This window comes from Sus scrofa, chromosome 5, assembly GCF_054392235.1.
Source record: "Sus scrofa isolate SSC_HxYL_T2T_F1_AM1 chromosome 5, Sscrofa_HxYL_maternal_Yorkshire_Landrace_v2.0, whole genome shotgun sequence".
Classification (NCBI taxonomy): Eukaryota; Metazoa; Chordata; class Mammalia; order Artiodactyla; family Suidae; genus Sus; species Sus scrofa.
Genome location: NC_139387.1, coordinates 98,909,323 through 98,930,291, shown reverse-complemented (window position 1 = coordinate 98,930,291; position 20,969 = coordinate 98,909,323). Strand labels below are relative to the sequence as shown.

The window sequence follows — 20,969 nt, the reverse complement described above, 5'->3', positions numbered from 1 at the left end:
AGTATGAAACTTTTATGATTTTTCAGTGAGTGAACATAAAAACTGATTTATAATTCTGTTTTGAGCATAATACATATGTTATTTAAACTGTTAATGCAAGATTTCCAAGTTTATTACCAATTTTCTTTTTTCTCCTCATTGCTTTATTTTGTGAGTAATTATTGACCAAACCTGATTGTTCTCTAAAAGAAATTCATTTCTCCATAATGTTTGTGTGGACTTCCGGGCTATGAATCATAGGAACACAAAATTTATGTATTTGGAGGGATGCAATCCTGCATGTTTTCACTTACTATTAAATTATACCCTGAAGACAACAGTAAATATTAACTCAGCTGCTTTCGTTAACATGCAGAGTTCCTTGATCTATGGATGAAGATTTGAATTGAAAAGTTATTTTTTTATTCTTAAAAAAGAACACTAGCTTGCAGGAAGTAATTCACTTGTTTTATGATAATTTCTATTTATGAACAAAAAAATTGCAGTAGTCATAAAATAGCTCTGCCAGAGACTTAATTAACTTTACTGTTTTAGAGATTAATTTATTTAAGTCATCATTACTCTCACATTCATGCCAGTAAAGCAGAATCTGTTGATAGCTACATATTTTATGTGATATGGACATTATCAATGAGGGTAATGGTACTTAATCACTTAGATTACTTGATATGATCTCATATCTGTTTCCCCACTCTCTTCTTATCAACACAAATATATGTCCATTGGTTTTTCATGGCCAATGGGAGGGAATTTCTTCTGTTTCAGCAAATATTCCATAGGAAAACTCTTCACTGGGAAAAGCAGTTCCTAGAATTAAGCTACTGCTGTAAACAGACAAACAAAAAACCCTCTAATATTTGGAGCTTAGTGGAAGGCAAGGGAATTAGTTTAAAAAGAGACTCAAAAATGGAAAGGAAAATAATACAGGCAGGTGGGAAAAAAATGGGAGTCCAACCCCCAACTCATAGTAAAAATGTGCTGCTGTAACTGAAGTGATGGTAAATAGACCTAATTAACTTATAGGTTTGGGCAAGATGGTCTCCAGGAAAAATGTTGAAACTGGAGCCACTTGCTTTTAACAATATATGATAAGTTACTACAAAAACAATGGTCTTTGTATTAGTCAGACTTGTATATTAATCATAGCTTCACTGCTTCATAGTTTATAAATTATGGGTGAGTTTGCCTTTCTGAGATTTTATTTGTAAAATCATGTTTAACATAAAGATCATCATCATCCCAACCTCAAAGAGCTGTTGTGGTCCTTTCATTTTTAGATAAGATGTGCCATGTGCTTGCCACAACACCTGGAATATTATAATTAATAGATACCCAAACCCCATAATATTAAAATTCATAAGTATGCTTTAAGACAATTGCATATGACTTTTTGCAATGGAATATAATAGAGGAGTCCATCAAGCACCATCAAAACCCCCATCCACTAGAATGAAAGTTCCATGAGGGATGGAAATTTGCCTATCTTGTACATTGTTTTACCCCATCCTCAAAACAATGCACATAGTAGACACTCAATAAATATCTGTACATTAGGAGAGAGATTAAAGCAAATGCTAATTTCTATATGGGTGAGAAGAGGGAATTGCTTAAAGCTTACTGACTTAAGTGCATTTGTCTATGTTGATTTAGTGGTAGAGATTGTTTGTGTCCCACTGAAAGGGCACGCAACTTTTCTGAAAGGGTCACTAGTACTCACTTCCAACAGTCCAATGCCATTTTAGAATATCATGGGTGAAATCTGAATTTTTATGTACAGTTTACCAATTTAAATTTACCAGTTTTTCTGAATTTATTTTGGAATACTCTCAAGTCTAAACAAACACAATGGTAGGAACACACATCCCAAAATCCACTTGTTTGCCCTGTTTGAGCTTTACCTTTGACTACTGCTTTATATTACAGTCATTATATCTTCAACATGGTACATGTATTACAAATGTGCATATATTGTACTTTATAGAGTGTGGATCTGAAAAAATGAGAAAACAACAACTCCCTCCCTCAACTCTTATGATAATATAATGAAATAATGACTCCCTAGAGGGAAAGCTTCTTTAGAAATGATACTGTGGTCCAAAGGTATACCTGATGATTTGTGTTATTCCATAACCCTTAAGGAACCCTAAATTTCACTTAGTCTACTATCACTTATCTCTAAGTAATTACTGTGGTTTTTGTAGTTTCTCATTCTCAAAATCACTTGATATTTATTCATCCTTTCAATGGGATATAGACTGACTGGTCTATAATAATTCCTTTTTGCAAGAGAACAAGGAAAATACTTCAAAAAATCCTTTCAGAAGTCAAAGTAAAGAGATTAGCTATTGAGGGACTACTTTTTATAAGGCTTCTGGGTGCCTTTGGGTAGTTTAAGTACTGGTTTAGAGTACAAACTAATGGGTATAAGTGAGGACTTAAATCCAGCTTTTAATCAGTTAATATTTGTCTAAAGGGTAGTCCTTCTCCCAATCCAGCTGCCTTAAAAAAACACAGCATTTGATTCCCATCAATTCATCCCTCATAAAGCCTTATGTTAGTATTAAAAGCAATACTTTTCTAATTCCATAAAGGCAACTTATCACTCTATTGAAAAAAAAAAGACCTGGGGTTTTCAGGTATGTCTTGAAAAAACTGGGGATAGTATTTTATTATTAAAATGAAAGAAAACCTCATTCTGAGATAAATAACACTTGGCATTCTTCATTTATCTGAGTTAGTTAATAATCTATAAAAGATTTCAGAATGGTATTGGGGAGAATGATGTTCTCTGATACAAGGCATTAAAATATATAAAGGGTTACTTGCCAATAGAACTGTTGATTAGTTTAAGAAAAATACACTTTACCTCTGTGTATGGACAGAGAGGGATTTAATTTGTATAGAAGGAAATTTGTAAATTTAGGATTTTAAAATGTGAAATTCATATTACAAGACCTAAAAATACCTGGGTGCCCGATCTGGAGTCGCATTCGTTCCTGGAGTTAGGGGACCACCCATATTCAAATTATGGTTCTCCAGAAATAGCTGTAAATTTGTGAAAACAACATCTCCTATTTATTAATACCACCTTTATTTACGCTGTATGTATTTTTCCTGGATGATCACTCAAAATTTTGCAAGTTAGTCTGTAAATGAATACATAAGAAAATATTTATCACTGATCATATGTACTCACTTCAGGGAATTTCCATTTCATAGATGAGTGTTTTCCAGATGTGTTTTATAAGTTGCTTCTTCTAGACACATTCGTAGAGAAAGAAAACTCAAATCCTTAAATTGCCATCCCAGAAGTCCATGTTTTGTTTGAGAGCAGAAGTGGTGGTCTTGGGGGGCAGAAGCCCTTTGAAATTCTTTCCAAATTTGAGCCTCCAGACACTATGGGGAGGCAACAGTGGTCAGGAAAGGGTAAGTGAGCAGAACAAAATATGATCTGAGGATCCAGAATTCTGGATCATGCATAGCCAAACATCTTCCACAAACTGGTTCATAAGAAACAATGAAAAAAATGATGCACAGATAAACTGTTGTTAAGTTCTGAAGCATTACTATAAATTGCTACAACAAGACCAAGGTTGATTATTATAATTTACAATTTCCTAATGCTAGCACACCTCAAGCCCATGGCATTTCATGACCTCTGGTTGGCATTGGTTCCTTTCCAGGTAGAACCCAAATAACATGTCCAATTTCAACTCAGTGGAATGCTCATAAGGCAACTCTACTTCAAAAGAGCAACTTATATCTAAAAACCATAATTAACCTAAACTATTAATAGCCATTTTTACTAGTTTCTAAAATAGAACAATTTCATCTTACTGTTGGATTTTTCACAAAATGTTTTGGTTTAGTGCTAGATTAAAAGGTAGAGTTAAATGGACATGATACATTGTTTTGGAGTTCTTTTGCTTTGGAGTAATCTATATTTTGGTAACCAGTTTTTACTGACAGAGCCACAGAATGACAGTGTGGTTTAAAATTGCCTGTCGAGCACAATGTGATCATGAAAAAAAAAGTTATAGAAAAAAAATGGTCTATCTTTGCTATCTTATTCAGTGTCTCCAAAAAAGGACACGTCATTGAGGTAAAAGTGTTGACTCTTTCATACTCTTTTTACCAAAACCTCCTATATAGAATTTTTCAAAGGATATTAGTGGCAAATAACCCATTTACATCAAAATATCTTTCTTGCCATTTCTACACAACATCTGGAATTCATGCCACCTCACCTCTAGACCAGCCCTTAGATCTCAGGCTTTAATTCAATCCTTGTCCAATTAGAACCGGGGAAAAAGTGGTGTGGGGAAGGATTTGCTTTTGCAGATTGTGCTAGTGCCCTTTTGCTGCTGTAACAAACTACCCCAAATTGAGTGGCTTGAAACAACACACATTCATTGTCTTACAATTCTGGAGGTCAGAAATCTGAAATGGTCTTGCTGGTCTAAAATGAAGATGTCAGTAGGGCCGCATTCATTTCTGGAGATTCCAGACTAGAACAGAAAAATCAGAACCTTGTAGCAATGTATCAGTGCTTTGTGGCAATGATAACTATCATTTATTTAAGTGTTACATGCTGTGCCTGACTTTGTGTTCAGTTCCATGGAACTGAACCACTTTCAGTTCATAGGCACAGGGGAGTGCTTCTCTACTCATTCTCCTTTTTTCCATTTTCATTCCAGAACTATGAGTGGTAGCAGTTATTGCTAAGTGATTTTCCCCTCAGCAGACCTCAAGTTTTCCTTCAGTGGGCTATTCTAATGTCTAAAGTGGGGTCGAGGGTAGGTATAAAGAACAGAGAATATTCCCACGTCTATTTGGCCATTAACCTAAGTCACATATTCCAATATAGGTTTTATTGGCAATAAAGTTGACATATCCATCCTATTACTCAATATCCTACCTACAAGATGAATTTTATTTGTGATAACCTAAAAATTCAATATCTCTTCTAGGCAGAAATTTGTATCTATTCATATCACCAGCTGGGACTCAAACACAGATCTAATATCTAAGGCCTTATTCTCAATCATTACTCATCTTTGTTTACATGCTACAATTATTTTAAAGTTTAAATAATTTCATTAGCCATAGCTCACACATAAAAGATGTTCAGTAACTCTGCACTGTCTCCCACTGCTTGATGTGTACAGGGATAATCAAGTAAACTAGAAACTTTTAAATAATGCATAAGGTAATATTTATATTAATCTGCTCTCAACATGTGGGGCAAATGATTTTCAATCTAATGGTTGGTTTGTTCATTCATTGATTGGTCCCTTCCTTCATACATTCAAGTAACTTTTAATTCTTAGAGAAAAACATAAAGAAAAATGAGTAAGACTGAATTTTTTTTTTTTTTTTGTCTTTTTGCCATTTCTTGGGCCGCTCCCATGGCATATGGAGGTTCCCAGGCTAGGGGTCTAATCGGAGCGGTAGCCACCGGTCTACGCCAGAGCCACAGCAACATGGGATCCGAGCCGCGTCTGCAACCCACACCACAGCTTACGGCAACGCTAGGTCCTTAACCCGCTGAGTGAAGGCGGGGATCGAACCCGCAACCTCATGATTTCTAGTCAGATTCGTTAACCACTGTGCCACAACGGGAACTCCTGAATTTAGTTTTAAGCACAGCATTCATGTTTTTAAATGAACAGTATAGAGAAATAGAATCCAACTGTGACCCTGTAACTGTCAAAGCTAATAGAGGATAACACGACCAAAGATGAACTGCCTGGAACTTACAATAAATAATACCAATTCAGCTGTGTAGCCATAGTTTTTACTTTTGTGACCCCAGCATTACTTCATCCCTATGTCTTCTGACAGTAACATACTTTGGCATATGTAACGTACTCTAACAGACAGTGTCTGAGTATCACGCCTCTTACAATAATAAATAGGTAAGGTTAAAACAAAATTTTACTTGATTTAAAAAAAATGTGGACAGGATATTCTCCAGTATTACTAGGCTTCCCTGGAGAAGCTAACTACTAACACTTGCTAAGCAACTAATGACAGATTTTCTCTGTTGCAGCTGGTGATAAGTTTTATAGATCAGTAGATATTTCTCAGGACATCAAATGCAGGATGAGATCAGCCTGTCTCTGTGGGATTAGGCTGCACAGCTATTGGTGTTTTTGAGGAAAAACAGTGACAGATGTTGTATCATTCACTTTTGTTGTTGGGCGGATTTATATAGGCACTGCACTACCACGTAGCTAATGTCAAAACCAGAATTTCCACATGTGAAAATATACACTGTTGGTTTAGGAAGTATGAATACCTGCTGTATCATCTTATGCTGTAATAGTCAAATAGAATGTGGAAATTTTACCCTTTTGGAAATATAATTTGGAAAGCCAGACTTCATTTGATTTTCCCAACTATGAATTTTTCTAAGTCCTTTTATACATAGACTCTTTTGATATCTGCTTGAGGGTGTGATGATTTCCAATGTAGGATCACATAATAAATAAAACACTAAACTCTGGAGTCAGAAAATCAGAGCTTGAGTCATAGTTCATCCATTTAAGATGTATTGCCTTGGGGAAATCACTCAACTTTTCTAACATTTATCTGTAAAGAATATATATCAGCCTCAGACGTTTACTGATAGATTTTATAAGCCACTTTCACTTCTAAATATACTGTTTGACATTTAGTAATACTTGCAGCTATTATGATTACTTTATATTATGATTTGAGCAGAATCAACACAAAATATTGAACTGAAAACACTTTAATTAAGGGGCTATACAGGGGTGTGTTCAGGTGATAAAGAAGGCAGAGAGAATGGTTGATTATCCAGGAGCAAGCAATAGTTGCAAACATTGACCATTGCTGGAGGGAAAAGGGAAGGGGCTGGCATTATCAGAATCCAGGGAAATCTGTAGCCTTGGGAGGTTGGGGGTCACTGAATAAGCAGACTCAGAGGTACACAGCTACCCACACAATCACAGCTGGTTGGGAGGGAGGTGAGGCAAATCAATTCTCTCCCTGCCTTGCATTTACTTTCCTTTGTCAGACCTCATGGAAGCTGGAGATTAAAGAAACACCATAATGAGGCTCACTGAGGTCAGCCCTCTGGGGCAGAGGACAGGGCAGGGATGATACACACAGAAAAGCCAGCATGGCCTTAAATCTAACAGTTCCCTCCTGAGGTTCCTTATCTCCTTCTGCATGAATTGGGACAATCTGCGCTGCTTGCTGAGCAAGCCCTTGCTCTGTCCCAACCAGGAGACAGGTGTGGCCTCCTTGGAGCCCCACTGCTCTGGACGCCAGTTACTCTGTCTCAACCATGTGGAATTCTTCTTTCAAATCCAGGGTCTTGAGGTCACAAGTCCAAAGAACTTCCCTGTGCTGGAAGCCTTCTCAGTTTGACCTCATAGTGGAAAACCGTTATCAAAGGTGCTTTGATGTAAAGACAAAGTGAGGGCATATTTGGTTGATTCTCTTGAGTCATTTCCAATACAAATACCTCTGAGATGCGTGGCTGGATCATCTCCATATTATTCTCTCCCAAAGACTCAATTCTGAATACAAGTCCTATTTAATCTCTCTCTGAATAGAATAGGGTAATGTATTAAATATAAGATACTTGTCAAGAGTTACCTTTATATCAGTATATTTAATTTAGGAACTTGCTTTCATGTGAAATGGTTGGTACTTTTAAACTGTTTCATCCACAACAGTATTTCAGGGGAATAAGATACTGGCATGCTGTGTGATTAATAAAAAATACGTTTTCATGATGTCTTTTATTTCGATTGCTTTAAAGGAGCTAGACCTAACGTCAAGCAGAAGACGGAGGTAAATTTCTGACTCCACTCTCTCAGAGAGCTCTCATTACCTCACTGGGTGGCCATGCTTTCATCTGTGACATTAGGATATGAATATTTGCCCTGCTCTACAGTAGAAATCACATAACAGATATGAGAGTCTTTATGTAAATTATGACTTGAGAAACTTATTCTTTTTCTTTTCTCTTTTTCTGTGTCTTTGTCTCTCATTGTCTCTCTTTCCTTTTCTGCTACTGTGAACTCTGCTAACCTCTAACTCAGGGAAAGCCTGGGGCTTTGGTCAAGAGTTATATAATGACTAGCTTTGAGACTTTGAAGAAGTCATATAATGCTAGACAGATAATAGATACTTTTAAAGATATTTTAAAAGCCTACAGAATAAGATATATTTAATTTTATTTTTAATTCTCAACTTTAACTGTACAAAGTTATTTAAATATGATCACATTCAAATATTATTTTTTGAGATACAGTTGGTTTTGCAGTTCCTTGCTAAGTTAATAAAGAATAATACTATTTGAAATAATTTGATTGATAATGTTTAATGTAGTTATGCTGTTAGTATAACTTTAAAAAATGCTTACCCTCATCATAGAATTGGAATGATATAATATACCAGATGGAAATCAACTTACTCCTTAGGGGTCAGGAATGCAAATAAAATAACTATGTAATAATATGGTCCAGCTGCACTTTTGGATTTAGCAGAGGCCCCAGTTGTGATATGACATCTGAAAGATTTTTCACAACATATTTTTCCAGCTGAAATTTGTCATGTCCAGATACAGGATTTGCCAAATTATAAAATCTACACAGCTGCTGGATTTTAAAAAAGAAGGGATTTAGACAAGTTAGGAATTTTTCAGTAACTTCTCCTCTTCCTCTCATCTCCTAATATGCAAAATGCCATCCAACAACTCAAAAAAATTTTTCCATGAATCCATAAAATAAGCAGGTTCTACCCTGCTCTGAATTTATTTCTTTACATGGAACACATCAAAAGTCCCTGACAGAGGGTTTGGTGTATACGAGTGTGTTTGTGTGTGCATTTGTATGCCCCCATATGTGGATGTGAGTGCTTTCAAAATATAGAGCATTATTAGAAAATGAAAAGCGCATAGGAAATGTGCCCTTACATTTTCGCTGCTGTTCAAAAGACCTCGTACTTTGGTCTGCATCCTTGACCCTTTCCACTCTACTGTCATTTGGTATAATGAAAAATGTCATAAGTCAAGTGAACTGAGTCCAAATCCAGGTTCTCCTATTTGCATGTTTGTGGCCATGGCAACAGTCATTGAACTTTCTGAACTCGAGGTTCTAAAATGAATAGACATGGTTAAATTAGAGAATCTCCAGTTTCCCTCTGAATTCAGAAATGTATAGGAATATGCTTCTAGTTTTAGAACTCAGTTATCCATGACATACTGCCCAAAAATGGCCTCTAAATATATGTTTTATTTTGAATTTTAATCAATTTTTTAAGAGCAGTTTTAGGTTTTCAGAAAAAATGTTCAGAAAAAAACAAGGAATGCCTGTATACTTCTTGCTCTCTTCTCACAATTTCCCCTATGATTAACACCTTGTATTAGTGTGGTGCCTTTGTTAGAACTATTGAACCATTATTGGTACATTAACTAAAGTCCATATTTGCATTAGGGTTCACACTTTATGTAGCATAGTTTTTACTATGCATAACATTATGTGTCCACTATTGTCATATCATACAGGATAATTTCAACAACCCTAAAATGCCCTGGGCTCCTCCTATTCATCCCTGTTTCCCTCCTCCTGAACTTGGGAAACTAGTAATTTTTTTTTTCATCTATAGTTTTGCCTTTTTCAGAATGACATATGGTTAGAATCATACAGTGTGTAGCCTTTTCAAGTTGGCTGTTTTCTCTTGACAACGTGCATTTAAAGTTTCTCCATGTCTTTTTGTGGCTCGATAGCTTATTTTTTATCACAGAATAATATTCTGTCACACAATTGTTTTACTGTTTGTTTACCCATTATCCTATTGAAATATATTTGTTTCTAATCTTTGGCAATTTTGAATGAAACTGCTATAAACATTTGTGGGCAGGTTTTCTTGTGGACATAAAATTTAACTCATTTGGGTAAATACCTAGGAGCATGATTGCTGGCTGTATAAGACTATGTTTAACTTGTAAGAGACTGCCAAACTGTCTTACAAAGTTCTTGTATCAGTTTTGTATTTCCACCAGCAAAGAATGAGGTTTGCTATAAACAAATATTTTTATTTTAAGAAATACAATTTAAATAGTCAGTCCAAAGAACTCCTGAGTATGAATAGTTTAATAAACATCAATTAGCTTATACTTCATATCATAGGGGTTCTTGTTTTTATAAGATAAAAATAATTTGATATATGTCTAATAGTGTTGTTTTACAGACTTTACCAACCATTAAAATATATGTCTAATATATTCCATATACATGAAAAAAATGTGGTTTTCAGTCATAGAAAACAAAGTTACCAAAGGTAATAGTGGGTGGTGGGGAGGGAAGATAAATTAGGAGTTTGGGATTAACATATGCATACTACTATATATAAAATGAACAAGAACCTACTGTATAGCACAAGGAACTAAATACCTTGTAATAACTTACAATGGAAAAAAAATCTGAAAAAGAAAATATATATGTGTATATATATATATATATATATATATATATATATATATCTGAAATACTTTACTACACACTTGAAACTAAGATGACCTTGTAAATTAACTATATTTCAACAAAAAAAGGTTAAAAATGTGTCTTTGCATAAGATCATTTAACCCTTTGGGCACATGTGATAGTGTTTATTATATTTTATGTGTATTTATGTTACTTCAAGTTAGGTGTAACTGCAAAGTTGTAGAACTGATGAGTCCCAGGAATTTCTACAATGCTTATTTTTTTATGAATTTTCAATGGCATAAATTTTTAAAATTACTCAATTTTATTACATTTATAGTTGTACAACAGTCATCACAACCAAATTTTATAGCATTTCCATCCCAAATCCTCACTGCATCCCCCAACCCCCCAAACTGTCTCAATTGGAAACCGTAAGTTTTTCAAAGCCTGTGAGTCAGTATCTGTTCTGCAAAGAAGTTCATTGTGTCCTTTATTCAGATTCCACATGTAAGTGATAGCATTTGATGTTGATATCTCATTGTCTGACTGACTTTACTTAGCATGATAATTTCTAGGTCCATCCATGTTGCTGCAAATGCTGTTATTTCCTTCCTTTTAATGGCTGAGTAATATTCAATTGTGTATGTACCACATCTTCTTGGTCCACTCCTCTGTTGATGGACATTTAGGTTGTTTCCATGTCTTGGCTATTGCATACAGTGCTGCAATGAACATTGGACTACATGTGATTTTTCGAGTCATGGATTTCTCTGGATAGATGCCCAGGAGTGGGATTGCTGGATCATGTGGTAATTCTATTTTTAGTTTTCTGAGGCATCTCCATACTGTTTTCCACAGTGGTTGCACCAACTTATATTCCCACCAACAGTGTACTAGTGTTCCTTTTTCTCCTCACCCTCTCCAGCACTTATGGTTTGTTGACTTTTTGATGATGGCCATTCTGGCTGGTGTAAAGTGGTACCTCATAGTGGTTTTGATTTGCATTTCTCTAATAATGAGTGATGTTGAACATCTTTTCATGTGTTTTATGGCCAGCCAGTGTATTCTTTGTAGAATTGTCTGTTTAAATCTTCTGCCCATTTTTTGATGGGGTTGTTTGGTTTTTTGGTATTGAGCTATAGGAGCTGTTGATAAATTTTGGAGATTAATCCCTTGTCAGTCACTTCATTTGCAAAGATTTTCTCCCATTCTGTGGGTTGTCTTTTTGTGTTGTTTAGGGTTGCCTTTGCTGTGCAGAAACTTTTAATTTTAATTAAGTCCCATTTGTTTATTTTTGTTTTCATTGTCATTACTTACTCTAAGAGGTGGATCTGAGAAGATGTTGCTTTTGTTTATGTTAGAGAGTGTTTGGCCTATGTTTTCCTCTAAGAGTTTTATAGTGTCTGGTCTTATACCTAGGTCTTTACTCTGTTTTGAGTTTATTTTTGTGTATGGTGTTAGAAAGTGTTTACTTTCATTCTTTTCCATGTGGCTGTCCAGTTTTCCCAGCACCACTTATTGAAGGGGCTGTCTTTTCTCCATTGTCTATTTCTTGCCTCCTTTGTCACTGATTAGTTGGCTATAGGTGTGTGGGCTTAATTCTGGGCTTTCTATCCTGTTCCACTGATCTCTATTTCTGTCTTTGTGCCAGTACCTTACAGTTTTGATGACTATAGCTTTGTAGTATAATCTGAAGTGAGGGAGCCTGATTCCTCCAGCTCCATTTTTCTTTCTGAGGATGTCTTTGGCTATTCTGTGTCTTTTGTGCTTCCAAAAAACTTTAAAATATTTTGTTCAAGTTCTGTGAAAAATGTTCTTTGTAATTTAATAGGATTGCATTCAGTCTGTACGCTGTCTTGGGTAGTATAATCATTTTGATAATATTGACTCTTCCAATCCAAGAGCATGGTATGTCTTTCCATCTGTTTGTGTCATTTTTGATTTCTTTCATCAGTGTCTTACAGTTTTCAGAGTACAGGTTTTTGTCTCTTTAGGTAGGTTTATTCCTAAGTATTTTATTCTTTTGGATGCGAGGGTAAATGGGATTACTTCCCTAATTTCTCTTTCTGATCTTTCATTGTTAGTATATAGAAATGAAGTCAAATTCTGTGTATTAATTTTGTCCTGCGACTTTGCCAAATTCATTGATGAGCTCTAACAGTTTTCTGGTAGAATCTTCAGGATTCTGCAGGTATAGTATCATGTCATCTGCAAATAGTGATAGTTTTACTTCTGTTCCAGTTTGGATTCCTTTTATTTCTTTTACTTCTCTGATTGCCATGGGTAGGACTTCCAAAACTATGTTGAATAGTAGTGTCAAGAGGGGACAGCCTTGACTTATTCATTATCTCAGCAGTAATTCTTTTAGCTTTTCACCATTGAGAAGTTAACTCTGGGTTTGTCATATATGGCCTTTATTATGTTGAGGTAGGTTCCCGTTAATGCTCACTTTCTGAAGGGTTTTTATCAGAAATTGGTGTTAGATTTTGTCAAAGGCTTTTTCTGCATATATTGAGTGGGTCATATGGTTTTTATTCTTCAGTTTGTTAATGTGGTGTATCACACTGATTGCTTTGTGGATACTGACGAATACTTGCATCTCTGGGATAAATCCCACTTGGTCATTATGTACAATTCTACAATACTTCTGAGGTAATCACAAGTCATGTTGGTTTTATTGAATCTCAGTTCCTTGGCCTCTACTTGATGCAGATATTTTCTGGTCATCAGCAATATCTTGGTAAGATCCAAGGTTATAACATTTAGAATCCTATTGTATAAGAAATTAGGCACAGGATTAAGATGGCAGAATAGAAGGACTGGAGCTCAACTTCTCTCCTAAAAACAACAAAATTCATAACTAAAGACTGAGCACTCTTCACCCAAATGGACCGGCAACCTTAAAAAAGATATCCTACTCCAGAAGAAAAAAAGGAGGACACATCAAGAGGTAGGAGGGGCGATTTCATGATATAATCAACCCCATACCTCCCTGGTGGGAAGCTCCACAGATTGAAAACTAACTGGTTCACAGAGACTCACCTACAGGAGTGAGAGTTCTGAGCCCCACATCAAACTTTCACGTGTGGGTATCTGGCATGGGGAGAAAGAGCCCCGGAGCATCCGGCATTGAAGGCCAGTGGGGCTTGTGTGCAGCAAGTCCATGGGACTGGGGGAAACGGAGACCCCATTCTTAAAAAGCACACACAGACTTTCATGTGCACTGGGTCCCAAGGCAAAGCAAAGTCTCCGTGGGAATCTGGATCAAACCTGACTGCAGTTCTTGGAGGACATCCTGGGAAAACAGGGGTGAACCGTGGCTTGTTGTGAGGGAAGGACATTGAAAACAAAGCTCTCTGGAATATTCAACAGCATGCCTTTCTCTGGAGGTGGCCATTTTGGGAAAATCTGGCCCCACCCTTCAGTCAGAGGCTGAGAAGCCCCAGGGCAAAAAACAACCCAGGTGAGATCACAGCCCCACCCCTCAGTAAACAGGCTACCTAAAGACCCCTCAGGCACACAGCTGCTTCTAATCCCATCCAGAGACTAAGTCCCACCCACCAGAGGGAATAGAATCGGCTCCACCTACCAGTGGGCAGGCATCAGCCCCTCCCATCAGGGCCTACAGCAAGCCCCCCATACCGACTTCAGCCACAAGGGGAGCAGACACCAGAAGTAAGAGAGGCTACAACTCTATTATCTATAAAAAGGTCACCACACCAAAAACCTATAAAAATGAAAAGACAGAGAAGTATAACTCAGATGAGGGAGAAAGGAAAAACCCCAGAAAATCAGCTAAGCGAGGAAGAGATTCTTAGCCTCCAGGAAAAAGACTTTAGACTTTTGATGCTGAAGATGATGCAAGACATTGGAAATAAACTGGAGGCAAAGATGGATAATTGACAGGAAACACTGAGCAAAGAGAGAGATACAAGATATAAAGCTTAAACAAAAAGGATGCAAAATACAATAACTAACTGAAATAAAAAATTTGCTAGAAGCAGCCAACAGCAGAATACAGGAGGCAGAAGAACGAATAAGCGAGGTGGAGAACAGATTAGAAGAAATTATGGATGTGGAACAGAAAAGAGAAAAAAGATTGAAAACAAATGAAGAGAGTCTCAGAGAACTCTGGGACAATGGTAAACGCACCAACATCTGTATTATAGGGGTGCCAGAAGGAGAAGAGAGAGAGAAGGAGACAAAAAAAATATTCCAAGAGATAATAGCCAAAAATTTTCCTAGCATGGGGAAGTAATCACTCACTCAAATCCAGGAAGCACAATGAGTACCATATAAAATAAACCCAAGGAGGAACACACCAAGACACATATTAATCAAACTGACCAAAATTAAAGACAAAGAGAAAATCTTGAAAGCAGCTAGGGAAAAGAAACAAGTAACATACAAGGGAACTCCAATAAAGTTATCGACAGATTTTTCAACAGAAACTCTGCAGGCCAGAAGGGAGTGGCATGATATACTTAATGTGATGAAAGGAAAAAACATCCAACCAAAATTACTCTACCCAACAAGGGTCTCGTTCAGATTTGAAGGAGAAATCAAAAGCTTCACAGATAAGCAAAAGCTGAGAGAATTCAGCAACCCTAAACCAGCCTTACAACAAATACTAAAGGAACTTCTATAGGCAGAAAAGAACAAGATAAGAAGGAAAGAAAAAAGAGCAGCAAAAACAAATCCAAAGTAATTAATAAAATGGCAATAAGAAAATACATATCAATAATTATGTTAAATGTTAATGGACTAAATGCCCCAACCAAAAGACATAGACTGGCTGAATGGATACAAAAACAAGACCCATATATATGCTGTCTTCAAGAGAGAGACCCACTTCACTTCTAGGGACACATACAAATTGAAAGTGAGAGGATGGAAGAAAATATTTCATGCAAACGGGGATCAAAAGAAAGCTGGAATAGCAATACCCATATCAGACAAAATAGACTTTAAAATGAAGAATATTTTAAGGGACAGAGAAGGACATTACATAATGATCAAAGGATCAATCCAAGAAGATGATATAACAATTTTAAATATCTCTGCACCCAACACAGGTTCACCACAATATATAAGGCAACTGCTAACAACCTTAAAAGGAAAAATCGACAGTTTTCCTTTAACACCCCACTTACAGCAATGGACAGATCAACCAGACAGAAAATCTATAAGGAAACACAGGCCCTGAATGAAGCATTAAACCAGATGGACTTAATAGATACTTATAGGACATTTCATCCAAAAGCAACAGAATACACATTCTTCTCAAATGCACATGGAACATGCTCTAAGATTGATCACATCCTGGGCTACAAGTCCAACCTCAGTAACCTTAAGAAAATTGAAATCATATCAAGCGTCTTTTCCGACCACAACGCTATACGACTGGGAATCAACAACAAGAAAAAGACTGCAAAAAACACAAACACATGGAGACTAAACAACATGGTACTAAACAACCAATGGATCACTGAAGAAATCAAAGAGGAAATTAAAAAATACCTAACAGCAAATGACAACGAAGACATGACACTCCAAAACCTATGGGATGCAGCAAAAGCCATTCTAAGAGGAAAGTTTATAGCAATACAAGCCCACATCTGGAAACAAGAAAAAGCTCAAATAAACAAGCTAACCTTGCATCTAAAGCAGCTCGAGAGAGAAGAACAGACAAGACCTAAAGTTAGTAGAAGGAAAGAAATCATAAATATCAGAGCAGAAATCAATGAAATAGAAACAAAGGAAACCATAGAAAAGATCAATGAAATGAAAAGCTGGTTCTTTGAAAAGATCAACAAAATTGATAAACCCCTAGCCAGATTTATCAAGCAAAAAAGAGAGAGGACTCAAATCAATAAAATTAGAAATGAAAAAGAAGTTACAATGGACATCACAGAAATACAAAAATCATAAGAGACTACTATATGCAACTATATGCCAATAAAATGGAAAACCTAGAAGAAATGGACAAATTCTTAGAAAAGTACAATCTTCCTAGACTAAACCAAGATGAAATAGAAAAGATGAATGGACCCATCACAAGAACTGAAATTGAAACTGTGATTAAAAAATTGCCAACAAACAAAACTGGTTCATCAGGACCAGATGGCTTCACAGGCAAATTCTATCAAACATTTAGAGAAGAGGTAACACCTATCCTTCTGAAACTATTTCAAAAAATTGCAAAGGAAGGGGTACTCCCAAACTCATTCTATGAGGCCACCATCACCCGGATGCCAAAACCGGACAAAGATACCACAAAAAAAGAAAACTACAGGCCAATTTCACTGATGAACATTGATGCAAAAATCCTCAACAAAATACTAGCAAACTGTATCCAAAAATACATTAAAAGGATTGTGCATCATGATCAAGTGGGATTTATCCCAGGAATGCAAGGGTTCTTCAATATCCACAAATCCATCAGTGTGATACACCACATTAACAAACTGAAGAATAAAAACCATACGATCCTCTCAATAGACACGGAAAAAGCCTTTGACAAAATCCAACACCCATTCTGATAAAAACCCTTCAGAAAGTGGGCGTAACGGGAATCTACCTCAACATGATAAAGGCCATATACGACAAACCCACAGTGAACATCATTCTCATTGGTGAAAAGCGGAAGAATTCCTGTGGAGATCAGGAACAAGACAAGCAATCCCACTCCTGGGCATCTACCCAGGGAAAACCACGACTCGCAAAGACACATGTACTCCGATGTTCATTGCATCACTATTTACAATAGCCAAGACATGGAAACAACCTAAATGTCCATCGACGGAAGAGTGGATCAAGAGGATGTGGTACATTTACACAATGGAATATTACTCAGCCATTAGAAAGAACAAAATACCAGCATTTTTAGCAACATGGATGGACCTAGAAACTATCATGCTAAGTGAAGTCAGCCATACAATGAGACACCAACATCAAATGCTATTACTTACATGTGGAATCTGAAAAAAGGACAGACTGAACTTCTTTGCAGAACAGATGCTGACTCACAGACATTGAAAAACTTGGGCTGTGGGATGGAAATCCTGTGAAATCAGATTGTTTTGATCATTATACAACTACAGATGTGATAAATTCATTTGAGTAATAAAAAATTTAAATTTTCAGGCCTAAAATCTCAGTTTTAGAGCATGAGATTCTTTTATAATATAGCCACTGATTTCCTCTCTACTTTCACTTATTTCCACTCCTGCTCTTATCCAAAGCTCCAGATATAAAGAAATATTTGAAATGAAAATGTTGTAGTCCCCAAATTCTGGAAGCCAGAAGTAGATATTGGATTCAGGTGCAGATTCTACAGACAAAATGTTGGTTCAGTTCTCAGATCTGCAGCTTCTTGGCTATTTGAAAATGTGTTGTCGTTTAACTTTTATCATCCCCGTTTATATAAAGTATGTACCTCGTAGAGTTATTGCAAGAATTAAATGAGACAATATCTGCAAATATTTGAGCATAGCAGTGAGACAGCAGGCAAGAAATGTTAATAGGTAATATCATTAAGATATTTGGACTTATTTCTTTTATGGGGGTGGGGAAATCAACCCATTTATTGAGGGGCTTCAGGGGACGGTTGAAGGGCTGGGAGAACAATGAGATCTGATGTGCTTCTCCCAGTCAGAATTTCCCAGCTTCACAGTCACTGAAAAACTGGACTTATTTATTTTGACTGAGTGTTCCTCCCTTTCTCTGCCTCACTTATTTATAAACTTCAGGGATCATCTCCAAGAAACCTTCCTTGGCAGCCTGTCACAGTCCCCCACCAACAAGCTGTGAGTTCTTTTTGCTAAATGGACCATCCTCTTTCTCTTTATCCTAAAATTTATCCCTCTCTCTAGTTTATTATTTTTCAGTTTGTTACTAACACGTAAATCCCTTGAGGTCATAACCTCTGCATTACCCCTTTGTTATTACCAGTACCCGGCAGAGAGTCGTTGTATTCCTTAGGAATCCTTCAGTTGAAGTAACAGAAAACTTGACTCAAATTCAAGTTTAAACAACAGGGGAACTTAATAGGCTAAGGAACTGAAGGCCAGAGGTATGTCTAATTTAGGCAAGGTTTGATCCAGTTTTCCTGATGAAATCGCGGAGGTCTGTTTTCATGCCTCCTTGGCACCTTACTCAATGCTATTTCAACCTAAGGCTGCTTTTCCTCAGGGTTACAAGATGGCTGCCAGGATCTGCTAGCAGCTACAAGTGACTCATTTACAGTGAGCAGACAGAGAAAAGACTGGTCTCAGAAGTATGCTTCTTTCTCAGAAGCCCTCAAAAACATCTCCTCCCATTACATTGACCCAAACTGGATCATGTGCTCATCCTTGAAGGGTAACAGCTTGGGTTGTGCCTATTGACTTAGTTCAGGTAGGTCCTACCTGGCGCTGAGTTTGGTTTTATTTTTCCCCCATTCACATAAGCTGCATAAAGAACGAGGGAAGTAGCATAAAACTAATATGTTTTACCAAGAAAAAAAGGGGCATGGATGTGATAAACCCCAGAATTACACCCTTCCTTTTCAAAGGCACAAAACTAGATCAGAAAATATCTTGTGATCTTTAATGCTATGGTATCTACAAAAGAAAGTGATATGCCTAAGTTTGATTTCCCCAATGTCTACCTCTTTGAAATAAAATTCAAATTATGTGTATGGAAGCTAACCTCCAATATGTACATTGTAAGGTGCATATATTATTTGAAATTTAATATGAGCTTCATGAGAGTGGGATCCTGGTTAATTTTGTTTACTAAGAAACCTGCAAGTCATAGAACAGTGCCTGACACATGGTAGACATACAATAAATATTGCTATATTAATTCATTCAATTAGTTAATATTTCTAGTGTTTGAGGTTCACCAACATGAAGACCATAAATGCAGATGTTGCAGTACAAAAATTCACATCTGTTCTCTCTAGATTAAGGTGTCTAGATCTCTTCATTAGTGACTAATTTACATGGCATCAGAAAAAAAGGAGTAAATGAAAACCATATTTCCAAAGAACTTGTTCAAATCATGTGAGCAGCTACATCATAAGATGAGTGATGAAGAAATTCAAGGCAGGAAGGCAAGGACTTGTATGCTGAGGGATAGGAGTGTTAACCCATTCCAGGTTTTTCTCAGTGCGACAATCTGAGTGAGGTATTAAAATCTAATTGACAACATAGTGTAGAACTCTTTATAAAAGCCTACACTGGCTCTGTATTTCCATTAAAAAAATCAGCCAAAAAATTTAAAGACCTATGAGACTTCAGAAACAACCCCCTCCATCAAACACCATTACAATTTCTCAGAATTAACTTGTGATATTCTCTCCTTCACTCACTCTCCTCCCACCTTTGTTAACACCTTGCTATTGCTCAAATTATCCAGGCAGTCTCTTGTGTTAGGGCTTTTGACTAGTAATTCCCTTTGCCTGAAAAATTCTTCCCTTACATTGTACAACTCAGCTCAGAGTTACCTCTCTATAATACCTAACATGGTGCCCTATTTACTGCTGTATATGATTCCTCCTTTATACCTGACACTAAATCCCCATACCATGCTCTACTTTTATTATTTCCATAGCATGTATTACCTTCTCACCTGCAATGTATTTTATCATTATTATTCATTTTTTATTTCCTCCATCAGAAGGTAGTGATGGATAGTGATATTGCTTTGTTCACTGATTGATTCTGAGGCATAGAATAAGACTTGACACATAGTGTGTGTATATTTACTACATAAATTATTGGATGAACTTATACTGTATGAACCACATATTCAAGTCAGTAGTTTAGGCTTATCCTGTATAGAAAAGTCGCCCCAAAGGGCAAATTGAGTGTCTGTCTTTATTTTAAAATATTCTATTATTTATCTAGGCCTCTTCTTTGTTAGAAAATATTCTTGCCAAAAAAATTTGTTTCTTTTTCTTGGCTGTGCCCTCGACATATGAAAGTTCCCAAGCCAGGGGTCGAATCCCAGTTGCAGCTACTACCTATGGCACAGCTGCAGCAATGCTGGATCCTTAACCGTCTCTGCCTGGGTAGAGATCCAACCCATGTCTCAGCAGCAACCCAACTGCTGCAGAGACAATGATGAATCTTAATCTGCTGTACCGCATCAGAAATTCCAACAACATGTATTTTAAGCATATTTAATACTCTGAATTTTTCTGCATTTTAATAAAACCCAACTGTCAAATGAAACTAAACTGATATAAAAGGCATAACAGTGACTAGTTCACAGCCAATTTGGGGTTTCTGAACACTTGACCGAGGTCCAAGTATATAGCAAAATTTTGAGCAGAAACTCAAATAAATGCTTTATTGATTTATTGTGTGACCCATCATGGTTGAAACTTGAGTTTTTCCAGTGGGACACTGCTAGGTGTGAGGACTGTATGGCACATATCATTATCTAAAGAAGAGAAATGTCTAAAGAAAATTATGATCCTACATTTGAACTTTTTTAAAAAGAGTTAGCCAATAG

General features: G+C 36.5%; 1 protein-coding gene and 1 long non-coding RNA gene across 16 annotated transcripts in view; one reads left to right on the top strand and one right to left on the bottom strand.

Annotated features, from left to right (window-relative positions):
* Positions 1-20,969, top strand: part of LOC146403580 (uncharacterized) — a 688,950-nt gene that overhangs the window by 511,938 nt on the left and 156,043 nt on the right. The window lies entirely within an intron of this gene.
* The window catches only part of LOC146403582 (uncharacterized), a 30,038-nt gene continuing 19,838 nt past the window's right edge, over positions 10,770-20,969 (bottom strand). The window contains exons 2-3 of one of the 2 annotated variants that reach the window (XR_014804485.1): positions 17,438-17,530; positions 10,770-13,236 (exon numbers count right to left, since the gene is read on the bottom strand). This is a non-coding gene — a long non-coding RNA (uncharacterized LOC146403582). The remainder of the gene's footprint in view (positions 13,237-17,437; positions 17,531-20,969) is intronic. The other variant, XR_014804484.1, reaches the window with a different exon arrangement.